Below are 20313 nucleotides of genomic sequence, written 5' to 3' on the forward strand. Positions count from 1 at the left end.
AAAAAAGGCAGCCAGGCACAAGTAGAATTGAAAAAGATACAGGCTCAAGTTGAAGCTAAGCAATGACAGCAACATATTAGATGCCAACGAGAGGCCAACCTTGGAGTTACACATGCATCTCAAGTTGAAACAGAGGATGATTGGTTGGACTCTGACACACCTCTACAATATCCTATTGAGTTAAATAGCACTTATGGGAAAGTGCTATATAACGCCTTATTGGACACAGGTGCTAAATATAATCTTCTATCATATTGAATGTGGTGTGAGATAGGAAAGCCATCTCTATTTGAGAGTACTATCCAGGTCAAGGGTATCAACAAGAAAAAAAACTACTATTTTTGGAATCTGGCACAGTTTTGTCAGTTATGAAAACAGTGTTGAAGCTCAAGACTTTTTTGTCATGCCTGTTGGAACTATGGAAGGAAATATAAACCTGGGATGCAAGTGGATGTTAACAACCAATTGCACTATTGATTGAGGGACTCAGAGTGTCACAACATAGAAACCAACACTTAGCCCTACCACTCAAGTGATAGTCCTTGAGATATCACCTCCTGAGGAAATAAAACCCAAAACATTGCATGTCCAAGGGGTTGAACCATCTGTACCTATAGTCCAACCGTCTAGAGCTTCAACTTCTGTAGCTGAAACAAAGCATGAGACACACAAAACTCGTCGTAATATAACAAAGAAAACATACAAACGGGTCCCTAAAGCTTCTTTAGCGACCATTTTTTAAGCTAAAAAACAAAAGCCTTGTAAGAGACGCCCCACTCGCTCCAAGAAATGTAAAGAAAACATTGCGTTGGATTCCTAAAATGACTATTGGAAGGCCAAGGATACTATGTAGGGAATGATCAAATATGGGTACATAAACATAAATTATGTTCTTACTTGTCACCTATAAACCCATGTGAGTCAAAACCTGTAATGATAAAGTCGATTGAAGACCGTGGAAAGGGAAAGATCACAAAATACTATACATCAGATATGGAGCTAGTTTGGGTACCCAAGCAAGAGCGACTTGTATCGCTCGACTTAAACATCAAAAAAACAAACGAAGCTTCTTGCTTTTCATGTAGTTCTTCTACAAAAACACAAACTTCTTCACAAATTCCACCTACCACCAAAAATGTACAAGAAAACAAGGAACGAGTAGCACCTCCCATTATAAATTCATCACCCTAAATGACATTTCAAGTAAAATCATGGGAGATTACCTTACCACCCTTGAAACTAGATGAAACGCCTAGGGTATTGAAAAACTATTGGTCAAAGTCTTCACCCATTACAACTTTGGAACAATTGGTTTCAAAAGGTGACGACATCGTTCCAAAAGGTATAATCTACTCAAGGAAGGGGGGAGTGTTTTGCTGACATCCATGATTCACTTGCTCCCCTCTTCACCTTCCTCCCTGACCCTTCAATCTCCCAATCTTAGAGAATGTATATAAATAGCAGTATACTCAAGAAAGCAAAAACTACAATTAAAAGAGGAAGAGCCACCAAAAAAAAATCTTGAAACCTACAAATTCTAGTACATGACCCAAAAATCATAATAACACATTATGCACAAGGACACGACCTTTTAACATGACCCTTGATATTTTCACATTAACCAAATCTATATGTGTGTACAAAGATGACTAGTACGCTAGAGGTACCCACTTTACTTTTCACAAGCATTTCACATAGTCTAGTTGGTGCTTTCCTATGAATGGGATTTGGTAGATATACTAGCGTGTGAGAAATTTTTTGAGCAATTAGGATGGCTGATACTTCTTTTGACAATGATTGATCCCTACTTAGTAGAGAATGTCTCTTCAATTGCACAAGCTTATCCTTTTGAGCAAAATGACTATACACGCCTAGTGACATTCTTAGTGAACGTATGTGCATCTAATGATGAGGAAGATTTACATGATTACACGGATGGCACGTATGGTGTCACTTTATTGTTCTTGACGATGAAGAGGATGTAGGTTTAGACTTAGAGATACCCACCCATCTATACAATATCCTATTTCCTTGACCCTCTAGGGGGGTGCAGAAACTTAGGTTAGGGTTCTTTATGTTGTTTTGATTGTGTTCAATAAAGGTTGGTGCCTCTTCCAACTAATGTACCTCCTAGAGGTATACCTTGTGTTTTCTAGTGTGTACACGAGCGCATTGCAGTAGTTGGAATTTTGAACTTCATGGAATCTTTGTTTGATTCACACTTCAAATTGAGCGCGATCATCAACATGAATAATTGTTTCTTGTCCATTATTATTTCTTTTTGTCTTTTTTAGCATCCATGTTTGTCTGCTTTAATTGTGATTGGTATCACAATATTCAACACATTTGCTTAGTATTAAACATTAGATTCAATATAATTGTATGTCATAGTCCCTTATCTAGGTTTATGAATCAATAAGTCTGACTAAGCTAGTTTGACCAAGATAAACATTAGAGATCTTCTCTTAATACCAGGGGAAATGCCTTCCTAATTGTCAATTGTTCCTTTAGATTCTTAATCTGATATAGTGAAGCATTGTGTGCAATGTACTAGTAATTTCTAGTGGGCTTAATCACTCTTAGCCTTTAGCTTAAGTATTATAAAGGGATTTACTATTGTGATGAGCCGAGGAAGGGTAACAGTGTCAATATGCCCCTCCAAAGTTAAAAAATTGAAATGCAGTGAAAAAAAAACAAAAACAAAAAACAAAAGTGCCAAAAATGTAAAATCTTAAGCTAGAAGAGAAATCCCAGCTTGATTTTCTACTTCACTCACATGTATTGCCCATGGTACTAGAGCCCTAGAGGTTCCCAGTGTGAGCGCTTTTTCTTGAGAAGAAAAAATCCCAAGGCATACAAAATAAGCACACTCATCAAAAATTGAATCAATGTGGAAAACCCTTTTGGGGTTCAAACAAAGGAAATAATTCAGGCGATGATTTCATATGCAATTCCTTCTATCGTAGCTTAACTAGAAGGTCTTCTAGGTATAGTCTCTAATCAGCCCTTGGACATGAAATACTTTGCTCTTGCGATTAAACAACTTAATTGACCAGAGGGAATTGAGAAGAGTTGACCCCTAGTGCCTCCTGATTGTTAAATTAGCAACCCTAGACTTGTTATTTTTTTACGTTTACAAGTGCTTATGTGTTTGATTATATTACAATTTAATGTTTACTGCTAAAAAATTATTTAATATTCTGTTACCAATCAATCTATGTGCCTATGCACTGCATATTCTTTATGTTCTATGAGAATGCAATTACTATGCCATTTTCGGTTGATTTTGTAGTATTTGAAGAAAGCTAAAGACATTCAATCTCAAATGATCTTCCACCTCGACAAATGAGCTTGACCTCACTAGCTTCTGAGGACGGAATCTACATTAGGAAAGGGGGCATGTTAACCACTTACGAACACCCTATCACCTTTGATGGATGTCTTATCACTTTCTTTGAGTCATGGACTAAGCTTGCTGGTCGTATAGGTGCATAGGTGATCGTCGATGAGAGGTGCACCACTTATCTCATTTTTCTATTATTTTTGCTATGATCGGCCACTGTGGGCGCCCATGTGTGAATGGTTCAAATTCGTATATAAGGTCCATTTTGACCTAAAATCCCCATTTTTGAGGTGCATGCTAAAGAAGTGCTCTTGCTCTACCTCTACCTTCTCCTCCATTGTGTGTTCATGAGATTGTGTGTGCGCGTGCGCGCGCGCACGTGCGCTTGAGAGAGAGAGAGAGAGAGAGAGAGAGAGAGAGAGAGAGAGAGAGAGAGAGAGAGAGAGAGAGAGAGAGAGAGTGATTGAGCATTATGGCAGAATTGGTAACGAGGAGGCGGTTGAGTGCAGCAACAATGGCTCCCTCTTCTTTCCAGCAAGGTATCCTTTACAACAGCAAGTATAGAGCAGTGAGTGACATACCATTGCCCCTTTGATCTTATTAGGATAGTCTAGTTGTGTCCTTGCAGCCATTCGTGGTTCACACAACAAAAAAACTAAAAAACAACCTCAAGCTTAGGCTAAGCCTTGAGGTGCTGATGATTACAAATTGGATGCCTGTAGCCTCATGTCTGCAGCCTCTCACTCGGGCTAATTAATTTCTTGTGGATCCTAATCAAGAATAGGTTAATCCATGTTGTCCAATATCTTAAAATTACAAATGTCCCACTCACTTCCCTTTCAAAAATGTGTTGTGGTGACTGGATAACATCTACCTATCTATATATTGGTGCCAAGAGAAAATTGCATTTTTTGCTCATATTGTATAACAAGTCTGACAACCTAGTTTTGTCATATATAGTCTCAGGGAGATGCCTATTAAGTTTGGAATCAGCTGGAGTTAATTTTCTTGAGGATATGCATTTGGTTAAGTGAGGGGTTTGAAGAATAGTATGCATATCAATTCTCAAAGTGGAGTGTGATGTGTTCAAACAAGAGATTGACAGTCTCTTAGCATGCCTCCATGCCCTAATCAAGTCACGTTCTTCCTAGGATTGACACTTTGTCTTGGTTTTGTCTCTTCTAGAGATATGATAGGTGTTGACGCTTGTGGGCCCCAAGACAATAAATTTATGTGATTTGCCTCCTAAAAAAAAGGCCATTAATACAAAGTGGGTTTAAAAGTTGAAATGTAATCCGGATGGTAAGATTGATAGCCATAAGGATCGACTTGCTACAAAAGGTTATGCACCCAAAAAAAAGGCATAGATTATGAAGAGATTTTTCATTAGGTAAATTTTGGACTCTCTCATTTGCCTCTCTTGTCAAAAGTAGGCAACCCAGTGAAGTACATAAATGCTATGTCAAATCCCTATCAACCATCATGTCAGTGGAAAGATCTTACAAAGTAGGTTCTAAATCCCCAAACTTTGACAGATTTGGAGTTGATTTGTAGAAGTTATGGCCTCCCCCCACTGAAGCTAAAATGTGGGGAGAGATTCCATTTATAAGATGGAGTTGTCACATCAAAAAATGGAATCTTCTAGAGTATAAGGAATCTGATGGCATGCTATATATCACTGGATAGATCTCCATCTAAATCCAAAAGGTTCGACGTGTTTTATTTAATTTGTAAAATTTTTACCGTGTGCTTGTTTTGGACAAGAGGGAGAAAGTCCAAGTCCTATAGGACCCATTTGAGAGTCCAAAATTTTCACTTGCTGTATGACTACTTTTCATTTTCTATGCGCATTGGCAGCTTGTTTTGAATGGGATGTACATCAATCAAACATTATTATTGATTTCTTGAATGGTGATATATTTGAAAAAGTTTATGTCATGCAGCCTCGTCGGTTTGTCATAAAAAAGAAGAAGATAAACTGTGAAAATGTAAAGAATCTTTGTATGGGTTGAAGCAATCTCCTTTTGTTTGGTATAAGAAAGATAATCTACTATTAGATACCTTATTTATGTATGCAGTATGAGGCCAAATATTCAGTTTGGAATCACACAGTTAGTAGATTTATGCATAGCCCATGATATAATCATTGGAGGTTGTCAAGAGGTCTTTTGCTACTTGAGTGGCACTTTACATCTTGGTTTTTTTAATCACAAGGGGGTATCATTTCCGCCAAATGTACATGCTTTTTAAGACTCAAAATGGGCTGATTGTTATGACGCACAAGTTTCCATGACTGGTTTTTGTTTCATGCCAGATAGTTCATGCATATCGTGGTCGAGCATGAAGCAACCTACTAAGGCCACTTCTAGTTGTTTGTGAGGCAAAGTACAAGACAATCTTACAATTACGATTGAGTGTGTGAGGCTAAGTATGAGGTTGTTTGTGAGGGCCTCCTCATATCCCTTACTCTTGAACAACACATCCAAGCCATTAACTTTAAAAAATACAAAATAAAACAAAAAATATTCAGTTAAAAATCAAACTGAATCAAAGCACCAAAATTTCCTCGCAAAACACTTTAGGTTTACACCATGGGCACATGGCATGAGAACTTAGCTTTTCATTTCTAGAAAATTAGCATAAGGAAAAAAAAGATAAGATAAGGATAAGGTGAATAAGTAGGTTGTTGAAAACATTTTGAAATGAAATATCAATTATTCAAAAAAGTATAAATAACTGATAAGGAAGAAAAATATCAAGAGAAGATAAGGTATTTATCATGAATGTGCATAAAAAGAGGGCTTCTCGTCTTGTTCAACACTTCTCTCCTCCATTTTCAAGGAAAAAACTTGAGATTAAGTTGTAGAGAAAAATTGGGAAAGGAATAGCGAAGCCTCTTTCACACACACACCTCTTGCATAAACCTCCTCTTCAAGAGAAGCCATGGCCAAAAGCATAACTAATCTTGCCATAACTTGTTCTCCTTCCTCTCATTACACTTCCTCTCCTTTCTCTTAGCCCTCAAACTTTCCATAGCTTGAATCTCCCTTGTCTTATTCCACTCCCTCATTCTAAGTAGAACAATTAGTGGTCTTCAAGTGAAGGGAAGAGACAGAGGGCCCACTACATCACCAAGATTCTTCAATAATCCCCAAAGAGAGGAGGATGCTCTACCATACATATATCAAGGAAATGTTTTCTTATCATCTTTGTGCTATTGCACATCTTACAAATTGAGTTACTTTTCATTCTAAGTTAATTCATGCTTAAGCTCATATATTTCCATAAGCAAGATTTCCTCATACTTAAAAGCAAAAATTATTATTTTTTCTTGTTAACTACTAGCAATGTTTCTAACCCCTAATTAGGATGCTATTTCAAGTTCTGTTATTTCAAGTTCTTTAGCATACCATGCAAATATGTCCTAGAAAGAGTAGAAAGCACTCTATCTATCTATAGGTGCCTAGGAATCATACTTATCTAAATAGTATGCATGATGAATATTGATTAATATATATGCTTACCCCCAAAACCTTGCAAAAATTTATTATCAACTTTCAAGTTTCTCTTTTTCTCTCACCTAAATTACATAATAATAGATAAAAATACCATAAATCAAAGAGAGTTTAGTTTTGGAAAATGTTTTTTGGAACTAACCTTATTCTCCAAAGAGGCAATATAATTTCTTCAAAATAAATACTCTCATGAAAGGCTCATAACTTTCTCTTTGATTATGCATTCACGCTAACTGAAGAAATAGAATCTCTTTTTTTTCCCTCTCTATAAAGTATGTGATATAATTAAGTGAACATATAATTCTCTCAAGAGGAATTTGAGTTTTAACACTAGACTTGTAACGAGCCACAAAACTGGCTAAAGCCACAAAAATGGCTCACGTAAGGATTCTAGCAAATGAAACGTAACTTTTGTATATGACATCAAAATTTCATAAAACTTCTTAATTATGGGTTCAAGATATGAGAAAGGTTTCTAAATACACATTTTACAAAAAATGCTAAAAAATTTAACCAAAAAAACTTTTTTAAAATTACCAAATTTTATAAAATTACACTTTAGTACTTAACTTGGAGAAGTAAAGAATGTTGGCAGTCTCTCTATATGGGTTTAAAAATCTATCACATACCTAGTGAGGGATTTTTCAAAGAATTTTGGGCCTGCTTAATAATTATTTGATTTATCTTCAAAAGAAAATAGAAAAAATTTGTCCATCCACACAAATTAGTTGTAGAAGATGGCAATGGAAAGACAACTTTAGACATTCACTTAGCTCTATAATATTTTTTTATTAACTCATATTGAGTGTTCGGTATAATTTCCTGAAACCATTTTCTATCTAGATAACTAAAAAAGTGTTGGGATTTTTCTTGAAAAAGTCTCAAAAAGCCACAAAAGTGGCTGATTTTTTATAGGACTGGTGTTAAAGTGTGATTTTATTACAATAAAAAGAGAAAAGGATTTCCCTTCCAAGTAAGGTTATCCCCCTTTTGTCAATTGAAAAATCCTAAATCTTTAAGCCTCTTCTAACAATGTGATTAATTATAAGGTAAGCAAAAATCCCATCATCTTAAAGCATAATTTGTGGATTTTTCATACTCCATTGCACTAGTATTTTTCACTGCACTACATGTCCACTCTTACAAATTTTTCATTTTACTCTTACACTACCATTCATTAAAGGGTTGTATTCTTGTATAATCAATCATCAACCGACTATCCTTGCATAATCAATCAAAAGAATTTCTAAGACTAATTGCCTTAGGATTATAATCTGGTGCATTCTAAAGTTTTGATTTTATAACTCATGGTTCACACAAAAGAAAATGTCATTGTAGAGAGCATATGCATTATTCATTTCAAGTTTTCTTTGTGATTACAAAGAGGGGAGTAAGGGGATAGATTCATGGAAGTGACAATCGTGTTGCTTGAACTTAAAACTCCCATCGCTTCCATCATCCATGGAGATGTCCATGGATGGCAAATAATACAAACAAAACAAAGGGGATCCATCCAAGACGGGACTAACTTGAAATTTGCATCGAGACAAAACCTTAAACTCCCAAGAGAGTCACTTTTTTCTTAAGCTATTGTTTAAGTAGACATTACAAGGAAATAGAAATTAAGGGATTTACAAATCTATGAACCTAATCTAAATTTCCATTAGGATTAAAAAAATTACCAAGAAGATTTGACGTGGATAGCCCTAGCATAACACAAAAGTTTTTTAGTGTGAAATTTGTCTTAAATGATTTGAAAAAGGTCAGTATAAGTGTTCACCGATGGGATGCAATAAGTGATGGTCCTTCTTGGCTAGGATTGATAACCATTGGTCTATATTTTGAGCTCGGTCTCATTCAATGCCCTGGAATTGGGATTGGACGGGAGTGAGTTTTGATCAGATGGAAGGATCAGCATATGCGTTTAGAAATTGCCCTAGTTCCGGTAGGCCTAATTCTGACAGGAGTGGAGGAAGGAAAATAGATCTGAGAAGCAATCGGATATGGAAGGAAGATGTGATATAATTAAGGAACTCTTCTAATTGTTTGGTAAAATGGATCCTTGAAAAGAATAATAACATAAATGGGCTATCCCGCAATTGTCCTCATCAATCGGTCCTTTTCTCTGCTTCTCAAAATATTTAGTTAAAAGAAATGTAAGGTAAATTGATTTTTTCATCCTTTCGCAAATAAGATAAAGTCAAGTATGAATTGGAAATTGTGTAAAAGGGACTACCCCCACACGTGACATAGGAGACATGATATTCGAGTCATCTTGGGACAAGGATAGGGATATGTCTTGAGAAGTATATGTGACTGCTTGAAAGATAACTTGATAACTTTAAAAATACTAAAGGAGAAAAGAAAAAAATATTTCTTAAAAGGAAAAATGTAGGAACAACCTACTAAAAGCACACTTACAAGGGTATGTAACATCTTGTATGCTAATTTTTGTTAGTGGATATTTTGCAAGTAGACGCTACCATAGCGAGAACTAAACCAACATACCAAAATGTTGGCCAAGGATGTAAATCAACCCACATGCACATGGAAGCAAATAGATGGTTGTCAATCACCTACTCAACCTTCTAATGACAATCACTAAAGGAAATCTAATACAAACATCCTATGCGCTTATGACTACAACAAAACCGATGACGCTCATGCTATGAGAATCAAGATCAATTGTCCTTGAATCGCCTCAACACTCATAGGGACTCCTCTCCTTACCAAGAGGTTTCTACCCTATGTACTTGGGCCATGTATCCCACTTGTAACCATTAAGTGTAGTAAATGTGTATGAAGATATGCAGTCTAATATAGGTCACTAGTTCTCAACATGCATGATCCTAATGTGTAGCTCTTTTTGTCGTGATTCTATTGATATGAAGAAACATGCATGATCCTAATGTGTAGCTCTTTTTGTCGTGACTCATATCTAGTGCATGATAGAAGATCATGTATTGGGTGGGCTCAATAGAATCTTGGTGGCTTGATCATCTCCAAGTAAGACTCAAATCTAGTGTTGTCAATGCTCACTGCTGGTCCAATGATCTTGCTATCATATGCTCACTGTTGGTCCAATGATCTTGCTATCATATGTGAAAAATCATGTGTAAAAGCCTCCTCAAAGGCTTGCATGTGGAAGCTGGGGAAAAAAATCAGCCTTTGGTAGAAGAAATGTAATATTTGTGGTGAGGGTTGGGTTGAGAAGTCATAATCCAACATGAGTAGAGTGTTGCCCATTGATAGTAGACTTGAATCCATGGATTTTTTTGGTGCAAACACCTCAATGGAGGCGAGCAATGTTTTGCAAATTTCCGTGAGCATCACACATGTCAAATCAAGAGAGACAGTGAAGAGCTTAATGATGCCCGTTATGGTTCTGACCATGTAACTCCCACTTATTCTCTCTCCTTCTTTGGGTGGTGGGAGCTTAGGATAGTTAATCCATGTTGGATGCCTCTACAAAATCCTCACATGGTCCTTCCATGTGCGTATCCTTGGTATTGGGCAGAAGGAGAAACCATCTCGTACAGACTTTGGTGCATCGACCAAGTATACTAGGTAGGTTGGGTACTTTGTAAGCCATCCTCTTCTCCACTTTGACTATGAGTCCACTATCTTCTTGGAGACTGTTTGATCTTTGATGTCACCTTCAAAGAGTGGTGTGGTCCCCTCTGCTTGAATTAATTTCTTTATGGTGAGCACTTCATATTTGAACAATGTGTAAGGTAGGGATGGCTGCATCCACTCTTCTCTGATTACATTTGTATCTAGCCTTAGTGCACCCACAGAGTGCAGCATCCTTTGCTCCCATTCTATTGCTACTTTGACACCCTCTTCATTGGATTGCTCTATTAGGCTCCAGAGATGGTCCTCGTCCTCTACTATCAACTCCTACCTTTCTTCTTCAATTTGTGGAGGTATCTCCACCGTAATATGGGTTTCTTACAACTGTCTAGAATCTCCATTGGCTCTTGTTAGGAATTGACTGCTGAGTTACTTGGATCCGGATCTGTAACTTGACCCCTTGCTCTCTCCATCTCTTGTCTCAATTTTGCCAGGTGTTGGTGTACTAGCTCCTCTCTTTTTGTAGCTTCTTCTCCATAATTGACTAAAATCTCTTGTAGTGTTTCTAGTTGGCACTTGAGCTGGTCGTTCTCTTCTTTTTGAGCTCTGGCTACTCTTCTTTGAGTTGTTCTTCAATTGCAAAGGAGCAGTTTTTAATGTGAACTCTTTCTCTTTGCTCTAACTTCAACTCCTTTTGAAGTGCCGTGATCTGAGCTTCAAAGGCTTGTATAGCCTGGCTGTCCACTCCCAAACTTGCTCTTGCAACCCTTTGAAGTTTCTCTTAGCCTTCGTATGGTCAATCTTGGAGCTCTAATTTTCCTTTAAGCTCTATTAACTCGTCGCAAGCTTTCTTGAGCTCATCTTCTGTTTTCTCTTTCTCATCTTCCAGATTGGCAATCTCTTTAGATACCTCAACCATTTGGAGAGTGAGGGTATCCCTTTCTACTTCAACTTCTTTTTTAGGAATTTTCCTTGTGATTCCTGCTCTCTCAACTCTTTGAGTAGAATTTTGAAGTTCTTTAGTGAGGTTGTCATGCTCTCCTATTAAGTTTTTCGCTCTTGTCCTCAGTATGTTGTTTTCCTTAACCATAGTGAGAGACCTTGTTCTGATTCTATTGAGTATTTGGTGGGCAAGCTCTCACATCCTCTTCATTTGATGCTACCACACTTTTTGCAGCTCGCCTGGGCAATGGTACAACCAAGGGAGTGGGCCATGCTCAGTAAAACTCCCGCTGGAGGAAGGCGTTGGTGAAACCAAAGTTGGTCCGAGATGGAAGGTGATCTATGCCAAGAAAACGCTATAGGTAGGTGCAGTGTAGAAGGCTAGGGCAGGTACTAAGGTCCTTGGCATCCAAAGGCTAGCAGGAATGTATGTCTAAAGCAATTTTTTAGGCCAAAAGAGCTAAATGATGGTCCTGATGGAATGACAGACCAAGGTACCCAAAATGCCAAATCAATGCTCTAGAATGTGGTGTTCCATGTTCTCTAGAAGCCGGTCCAGACGGCTCGTCAAATGGAGCCCTAGTGCTTAAGATATTGCAGTTCAAAGTTAGAAGGTGTTGTAGATCCTTGACGGGCAAGGCAGCTGGGGATAGGTGGCCCAAGAAGATGTCAGCAGATAGATGCGTAGAACTCAAATTATGGAGCATTCCTTTCTTCTTGGATTGTGGATCGGAGCTCTGGTTTTCAAGTTATGGTCAACTGAAATTTTTTGGGGGCCAATTATGGGCCAACTCGACCACATGGAAAATCGGGCCATATGTTGTTTTTTAGGCCTCAACAAAGTTCAAGCAGATACAGTAGATCATGTGGAGTCAGCACAAATTGATGGCTTGTGATTCTCAGCCCTGAGCACTGAGCTATAGCCTGGGAAAGTCTTGAGTAGTCGAAGAGTGAAGTGGTTCCAGATGACTTTTTAAGTTTTGGTCGCCTCGGATGGTGGGCCCAGAAAAGTCGAAACGCCGCAAGGCTAAAGGGAGTCAGAGTTGGCAAAGTGGGGTTTTGGCTAGTATTTGTAGCTAGACAATTGGAGCCTCACATAAGAAACAACATAGGGATGAAGTGATACAAGGAGGGGGGACTTTTTTCTGCTTGGTGAAAGAATTCCAACCCACCCAATGGGGGATGCCTCACGGCATGCCAGGTGGCGTGGAAAAACCCACATGCACGGGTAGTGAGTAGCAAGAAAGCGTTTATAGGCTGGGCCATGATCTTCAGTTGGTACACAAAGGGGGAGAGAGGTGAGCTCCCTCACCCCGCGGCAATGGAGGGCGGCAATGGCGGCACTATGTGCGCGTGGGACTTACGCAGTATCCTGGAATCATTAACACTTCTGGTTGGCGTAGGTGGCGACGGCGCCCTGCCCGATGGCGTGCTTACAGTGGTGATAGGTGGCCGTAATTGATGACGTGGTAGTGCCTGACGGGGGCCCATTCACGCTGCCCTTGGAGGCCCCATCTTTTGAAGTTAAGGGGGGAGGGCATTAGCGACATCACTAATGCCTCCCCAACATGAGATAGAGGATAGTCGAGAGAGAGAGAGAGAGAGAGAGAGAGAGAGAGATCAAGGAGGCCACCAGGTGTACAAGGGGTGGGCAAGCCCATTTCAAGGCCGACCAAACAAAGGAAAAGGCAAGGGGTAGTTCGGGACCAAAAGGGAAAATAACACCTTGCTCTATCTTTTTGGGACCAAAAGGGAAAAGGGGCAGTTCGGGACCAAGGGACACTAGCACAGAGGAAGAGGAGAGGAGAGCGAGGATGACATGCTGAAGATAGATGTAGACTTATTTGGAGTCACCATAGATGACTCCCTTTTTAGAGGATAAGGTATGCAACCTCAAGCTCATGATTTAATCATAGAGGAGGTTTCAAGCATGTTAAGTGAAGATTTGACCAAGGGTGAAAAAGAGAGTTATGTTCAATTGTGAGTCCTATCCAAACCTATTTGCGACGGAATACATTGAGCATTTGCATGGTGCAAGAGGGGTAGAGCACAAGATTTTTCTCAAGGAGGGACATAGGCCTAAAGCACATAAGCTGAGAAGACTAGGGGAAATCCAACAGGAGGCCCTTTGACAGGAGATCAATACATTGTTGGATGCAGGAATTATGTATCCTCGCAAAGAGTCAGAGTGGGTCTTGCCAGTGGTCAGGCCGACTAGAAGCCATTGAATGCAGCGACTAAGAGAAATCATTATCCGTTGCCATTTCAAGATGAGATCTTAAACGAGGTGGCTGGGCACGAGAGATACTCAATTATGGATGGTTTTTCTCGGTATTTTCACATAGGGATTGCACTCAAAGAGCAGTTAAAGACCACATTCATATCTCCATGGGATTGTTTTGCTTACTGCAGGATGCCGTTTAGGTTATTGAATGCATATGCCATCTTCGAAAATTGGATAAACAAGGTATTTTGGGTCCAGCCCTCAACTGCTTTATCAGGGTCTTCATGGATGATATAGGTTGTTACAGTTCAAGATTAGAGCACCTATTGAATCTGCAGTTATGCTTTCAAAGGCTTGATGAAGAGGGAGGTCAGTTGAACCCCAAGAAGTGCAAGCTAGCACAGCCTCGAGCACAAGTGTTTGGCCATGTGGTGTCGCAAAATGGTATAGAGGATGATCCCGAGAAGGTGAAAGCGTTGGTGTTGATGGAGCCACCATCAAATGCTCAAGGTTTGGCTTCAATTTTTCATAAGTTGAAGTATCTATCACATTTCTTTTGGATGTTATTGCGATATTTGCATCCTCTTCAAAAGAGAGCTCCACAGGTGCATAGTTATGGGTGGAATGAGGAAGCTCAGGAGGCTTTTGGCAGGGTTAAGGAAATTTTGTGTCAATTGCCAGCAGTGTGCCCTCCCAACCAAGAGGATGACTTTTATGTGTCTATGATGGTAGGCACAATTGCTATTGGAGCGGTTGTACTGCAAAAGGTAAGGAGAAGCTGCAAGCCGATATACTTTGAGAGCAGGTCATTAGCTGAGGAGAGCCTACTTACACCGAAGTAGAGCAATGGGTGATGGATTTAGTCTTCGCTTGTAGGAAGTTTAAGGTGCATTTAATTGTGCACAAATTTTTTGTGTTGACAACTAACAATTTGTTACCAGAGGTAGTACTACATTTGAAGCCAGGAAGAAGGATTATGAAGTGGGTGTTGGAACTGCAAGAGTTCGAGTTCGAGTTCGAGTTCAAGGTAGATCACACAAGTCGGTCTCACTTGGCGGACATTCTTGTCAGCAAGGCCGTCGATTTGCCAGCCTAAGGGTGGTGCGAGATAAAACTAAGGAGGAGCCTGATTTGGAGAATGCTTTTACAATGTGGTTCAACGTGGTGTATCGAAGGGTAGTACAGAAGGCAAGAGGAGGTGTTGTGATACACGACCCACATGGAAAAGCTATATTTTTGAAGGCGTATGATCAGGAGGATGTCCACACCAATAACGAGGCGGAGTATCTTACTCTACATTTGGGTGTGAAGCAGTGTATAGAGTTCGGTATTTCCAGGTTGGTAGTGAAGGGAGATGCATTGCTAGTCATCAAGCAATTGATAGGACAATGGCAGGTAAAGCGGGATTTTTTGAAGCATTGGTTCTCTTCCGTCAAGAAAATGCTAAAGTATTTTTAAGAGGTTCAATTCAAGCATGTGAGAAGAGAGCATAACCAAGAGGCAGACTAGTTAGCAAGTAGCAAAGTATAGGTGCATGTTGCAGGTCTATATGTGGCCCCATCCCCTTATGCAGGCAGGGAGACTCTCAAAGTGATTGAAGGGTTTTTGAGTACAGGGTAGTGTTCAGAGGGTTTGTCCAAGTTGCAAAGGAGAAGAGTGTTGCAAAAGGCCCGCAAATTTACACTCGTAGGTGAAGATCTCATGAACTATGGACGTGACAAAGTGCTTATAAGGGCACTGTGCAAAGAAGAGATGGGTATGGTGCTAGATCCAATGCCACAAAGAAAGTAGACATCGGGGCAAAGACCGGGTTCTGTTTCAAGTGCTTAGAGCAGGCTTTTGGTGTCCTTTCATAGTGAAGGACGTACATTACTGGTCCAAGACCTGCCACGATTGTCAGACTATAGATGAAAGACGATTGGTAGCAAAGTCACAAGGTGACATCATTGCACAAAGTGTTTTCGAGAAGTGGGGTCTGGATGCCATAGGTCCTCTCCCAAAATCTATGAGCGATAAGAAGTACGTAGTGGTAGCCATTGACTACCTTACAAGGTGGGTCAAAGCCAAGGCTGTGAAGGAAGTAAATGTAATTTGGTGGCTCAATTTGTGTTTGACAAGATCTGTTGCCGTTTTGGTGTTCCATGGGTGCTAGTTTCTGATAGTGGTCAGGGTTTAGAAGCAAGCTCATGAGTGCATTAGTGGAAAAGCTAAAGATTCAGCATCGGTTTTCCTCACCCTATCACCCCCAATGCAATGGTCTAGTCGAGAGTGCTAATGGGCAAATCATCAAAATGTTGACAAAGTACGTGTATAAGCAAGAAACTGAGTGGGAAACAAATCTAGAGAAGTGTTTGTGGGCATATAGGACATCCTATAAAGTAGCTACAAATTTCACTCCATTCGAGTTAGTCTATGGTAAGGAGGTTGTATTGCTGGTGCATGCACATTTAGGTGCTTTGAAGGGTATGTGGCGTGTCAATGCCACTCAACAATGAGTTCTACAGGACCGGATAGCCATTTTGGAGGCTTTGCAGATGGACAGAGAGAGGCAACAATGACTAATATGTGAAGCAGAGAGAGAAGCGGGTTGCCAAGTTCAATCAGAACCGCCAGACAAGCGGATAGAAGAAGGAGACCTGGTCATGAAGTACGAAAGCTACCTGGATTTCACATTCCACAATAAGTTCAAGAAGAAGTGGAAAGGTCCGTATAAAGTGCAGAAGACCTTTCCAAATGGGACCTATCAGCTGGTGAAAGGAAATGGCAAGATTCTTAGGAACAGGGTGACGGTGGGCGGCTCAAGTTGTATTTTGAAAGGGATCTAGTGCCTGAGGTGCATCATTGTAGCCAAGGGGGGTGGGCAACCCACCTAAAGCATGCGGTGAGCGACAGGAAATAAACAAAGCTTTTGTACATAGCTTGTACATAAGGTTGCAGTTTTTGCAAGTGCTTTCAGTTGTCAGTTTGGTGTGCCAGTTTTAAATTTCTATACCTATGCTTTGGTCGAACATAAATGTTTGGCGAGGGGGCTGGGCAATGATGGTGCAGCCAAAGTTGGTCCGATCTGGAAGGTGATCTATGCTAAGCAAAGGCTGTAAGCAGGTGCAGTGCATAAGGCTAGGGCAGGTACAAAGGTCCTGGGCAGCCAAAGAGTAGCGGGAATGTATATCTAAAGCGGTTTTTTAGGCCAAAAGAGCTAAAGGATGGTCCGGATGGGATGACAGAGCAAGGTAACCAAAATGCCAAATCCGTGCTCTAGAATGTGGTGTTCGATGTGCTCTAGAAGTTGGTCTAGACGGCTCGTCAAACGGAGCCCTAGTGCTCAAGATATTGCAGTTCAAAGTTAGAAGGTGTTGCAGATCCTTGACAAGCAGGGAAGGTGGGGACACGTGGCCCAAGTAGATGTCAGCAGATAAATGCGTAGAGCTTGAATTATGGAGCATGCATACCTTCTTGGATTGTGGATCGGAGCTCTGGTCAGCAAGTTATGGTCAATTGAAATTTTTCTGGGGGCTAGTTATGGGCCAAGTCGATCGCATGGGAAATCGGGCTATCTGGCGTTTTTTAGGCCTAGACAAAGTTCAAGCACATAGAGTAGATCATGTGAAGTCAACAGGAATTGACGGCTTGTGATTCTGAGCCCCAAGCACTGAGCTACAGCCTGGGGAAGCCTAGAGTAGTTGAAGAGTGAGGTTTCAGATGACTTCTTAAGTTTTGGTTTCCTCGAATCGCGGGCCCAAAAAAGTCGGAACGCCGCAAGGCTAAAGGGAGTTGGAGTCGGCAAAGTGGGGTTTTGGCCAGTCTTTGTAGCCGAACAATTGGAGCCTCACGTAAGAAACAGAAGAGGGATGAAGTGATACTAGGAGGGGGGACTTTTTTGTGCTTGGTGAAGGTTTTCCAACTCACCCAAGGGGGGACGCATTAGGAAATTTCAGAGGTCATTTGGAGGGCCATATGAAGAGAGAGAAAAATAGAGCGCGTCCAATGAGCATGAAGGCTACGTTACGTAGGAAAGTACATGGAAAGACTCAAAAAATAGGAAAATAGCATAAAACTTTCACGAATCTAAGATTGTAGCATAGTAATTTCCTTCCTTTTACCGAGCTTTTAGGTGCTTGCATGTGGTCCCACTTCTGATATTCTCTTATGGTCATTAACGTACTGGAGGGTGACCATTAAGCCCGCACAAGATATTGGAATTCTAAAACACTTTCCCTCCATTAGAATGCTTTCAAAGTGAATCTCCCTCCACTAAAGCTTTTCTCTGAGAGCTATGGCGTCCAGGTCTTCTCGCCCAAGAGGCTCTAGGTGTTTACTGTCTCTCACACCAACAACCAACAACTGCACTTTGCCTAGAAGGCCAAGTAGTAGCATATCCTCAATTACAATACCAGCTTCAATAAGTGCAGAGAACCAATGGGTTGGACAAAGGATAAACAAAGGTTCATGGGTCCTCATGCAACCAAGAAGACCCAAGAGGTCTAGTGGTATCAACGTTTACCGCTCAGCATGGAAGGCCACAGTGTTGGATTTCAAAGTTGAAATCGGCAAAAGATCTGCAAAGGAGGTTCTTGTTCAACATGTGTTTACCCATCCTGAGGTGATAGCAAACGGTGGAAATGTATCAGATATACATCAACCACGTTGCAATTGTAAGTACTCTTGACATGTGAACTTACTGATACTCTCATTATAACTTTTCTTATATATTTTGCAATGTTTCTCCCGCTTGTTATGAGTAATGTCTCCATTATTCACAGCTCAATTACATTAGATTTGTCATTTGTACTTATTGATACTCTTAGTTTAACTCTTCTTATATATATTGCAGATGTTTATCCCTCTTCTTATGAGCAATGGGAGCCTGTGGAGTGCATAATAGGCCTCTTCCATGTTGTTCATGCCCACATTGGTTCTCTACAGTACTCAGAGAGGAGCAGCAAAAGACTGGCTGATGAGGGAATCTTTTTTTATGACCACTTTTACCAACTCAGCTCAGGGAATAAGAATGGCATGTTGGTGAAAGTGCCTCTACCAACCGATTGGAACACTGTGGACTGGCGAGTTCCCGAGGAAACAATGGTGGAGGCAATGCGAAGTAAGCTCTACAAGGATATACAAAGGTCTCTACGTAGCTCTATTCCTACCAAACTGGTTGGAATTGCAAACTTCTGTCCTGTTGCACTCTTCATAGAGCTGTTTCATAGCTACAACATCCGAGTTACAAAAACTATGTTCATGTGCAAGTCATTTCAGCAGTCATCCTGTGACAAACTTCTTGACAAAGAATGGTATGCAAAGGAAGAGATTGGTTTACGGTGCGAGGTCGCGCTTGATACTCTAGTTGTCAAGTACATGATTGCAAGCCAATCACTGTTACTCTCATTTTGGTATATGCGATCACAAATGCTCAACGGTAAGTACATTCCTATGGACCAGGTTTCTGCAGGTTTGGAAGATAATCCTGCTGTGGATGTGGAAGTGATTGATAAAGAGCATGGCCTACTATTGGTGGTTACAATAAGGGAGCTATGCAGTCTTCAGCATTTGCGGCATGACATCATTGAAGAGTCAATGGACAAGGACCTATCAGATTTTTCCTTTTTCCTAGCTGGCCGTAAGGTGATGCGGCGAAGGGAAGAAGATATTTTGTGCAAAGAGTTGGATGGTCGGGTTGAAGTAGTGTCAATGTAACAGATATTCTTGTGAACCCAAGTGTATACAAATGACTTTCAAGACATGAAGTTTATTGAGCTCATTTTTCAATTGTGCCCTGTGAAAAAGTGTGCTTGAAATACATTTCTTTACCACGTCAATCTCTCTCTCTCTCTCTCTCTCTCTCTCTCTCTCTCTCTCTATATATATATATATATATATATATATATATATATATATATATATATATATATATATATATATATATATATATATATATATATATATATATATGTTAGACAAGACAAAGACATGATAGAAGAATCATCTTAATTCATTAGAAAGTACAAACTCGTCCGTGAACAATGGACTGAGATACAATTTCTGTAAGTATGGAATCAGAATGTCTTCAAGGTAAAAATCGAAGGAATGCCCCTCGAAAGAAGGTGGTGAGACAGTTGTTCCCGGTGGATTTAGTTCTCCCTTTTCAAGAGTATCATCAATTAGTAGTGTATTAGTTGCATCAAAGGGTACACCGATTTGGCTAAACGGTTTGTACAAAAGAGGTAAGTGTGGTTTTTTAGGGTGGTAGTGGCCCTCAACGGTAACGCATTTTCTTTGATCATACAAAAAGGCAAAATCTGACGTGTGAGCGTGGCATACACTGCAAACTATTGCAACTAGTGGCGACAAGTTTTGCCTTTGCATTGAAGACCATATGGCAACTCTGAAGCGCGGAAGAAGAAACTGAATAAATTCCTTGGTTCCTGGACGAACCACGACTCGACAAGTTCCCATCCGAAACGTTTGCAAATCCTCAAAGGGTCCTCTGTCACCGAGAGGCACCCGCATCAGCAGCAATCCATTGACGTCCAAGATAATCAACCTCTGTAAAAGTTGACAAGTACATATAAGTAGTTAGAAGCTGAACATATTTTGCCATACTTGAATAGACATTACCGGAACAACCGTATCTACAGGTAGCAAGGGTCCATACTGGGTCTCTGTAGTGTTCATGTCGTTGTTGCTCTCCTCCGCTTTATCTTCATAGTCATCATTCA

Source organism: Adiantum capillus-veneris, chromosome 3 (assembly GCF_014529385.1).
Source record: "Adiantum capillus-veneris isolate H3 chromosome 3, ASM1452938v2, whole genome shotgun sequence".
Taxonomy (NCBI): domain Eukaryota; kingdom Viridiplantae; phylum Streptophyta; class Polypodiopsida; order Polypodiales; family Pteridaceae; genus Adiantum; species Adiantum capillus-veneris.